Below are 987 nucleotides of genomic sequence, written 5' to 3' on the forward strand. Positions count from 1 at the left end.
ATTAGGGCCCAAATGATTTAACCATGGAGACTACAGAGTTGATCGTCCCCAGCCTAAAATTGTACAGCACATTAATCTACTGTAAAGTATACTTACCACCGGGAAGATTTCCAGGAACTGAAAGGATAAAATGTATTTGACTCTTGCCACTCCAAATAATAATTTAAGGGGAAGGACATTCTTATGGTTTGAATCAGAAATGTTCCCACAGGCTCGTGTAGTGAACACTTGAAGCCAAACTGATCATACTATTTTGGAGCGTGGTATAAATTTTAGGTGTGCCCAGCTGGATGAAGGAGGTCATTTTGGAGATTATATTTGGTCCTTGGCCCTTTCACATCTCTAATTCTAGATCCTGTCCTTTGTAAAGTGAAGGACATGCTTCTGCAGCCATGACAATTTGATCCACCATGAGGCCAGAAACAACAGAATCATTAAACACCATTAAATGAAGTTTTGGGAGTCAAAATTATTTTTTTTTCCTCTGTGGGATGGCTGATCCTGAGCCTGCGGGGGACAAGCTGGTCCCAGACCTTTCCAAATCCACCACATTACTTAGCCTCCGATTCTTACGTGTCCAAGGACAGGGAACCAAAAACACGCCTTTGTAGGAGGATGGGAGTCAAAATTATTAAGAAAAATATATTTGAAAGATAGATATCAAATACTTATTCATGCTAAAAGTATACTTGTATCATAATTGTCAAATTTACAAAGAAGTTTTTGAAATTAATTCTTTTTTTTTTTTTTTTTTTGAGACAGGGTTTCTCTGTATAGCCCTGGCTGTCCTGGAACTCACTTTGTAGACCAGGCTGGCCTCGAACTCAGAAATCTGCCTGCCTCTGCCTCCCAAGTGCTGGGATTGAAGGCATGCATCACCACTGCTCAGCACTTTGAATTAATTCTTAGTTCTGCCATATTTGCAGTTTTCATACTGTATCTGTTACTTTACCAGCTCCTGTGACAACTGTTTGAAGAGTTAACTTG

The 987-nt window shown here is 39.7% G+C and overlaps 1 non-coding gene across 1 annotated transcript; it reads right to left on the minus strand.

The window, feature by feature from the left end:
• Positions 1-482: 482 nt before the first annotated feature.
• Positions 483-616, minus strand: LOC115063699. The gene has a single exon (XR_003843582.1). It is a non-coding gene; the product is annotated as a small nucleolar RNA SNORA38 (small nucleolar RNA).
• Between the last annotated feature and the right edge of the window lie 371 nt (positions 617-987).

This window comes from Mus pahari, chromosome 3, assembly GCF_900095145.1.
Source record: "Mus pahari chromosome 3, PAHARI_EIJ_v1.1, whole genome shotgun sequence".
NCBI classification, from domain to species: domain Eukaryota; kingdom Metazoa; phylum Chordata; class Mammalia; order Rodentia; family Muridae; genus Mus; species Mus pahari.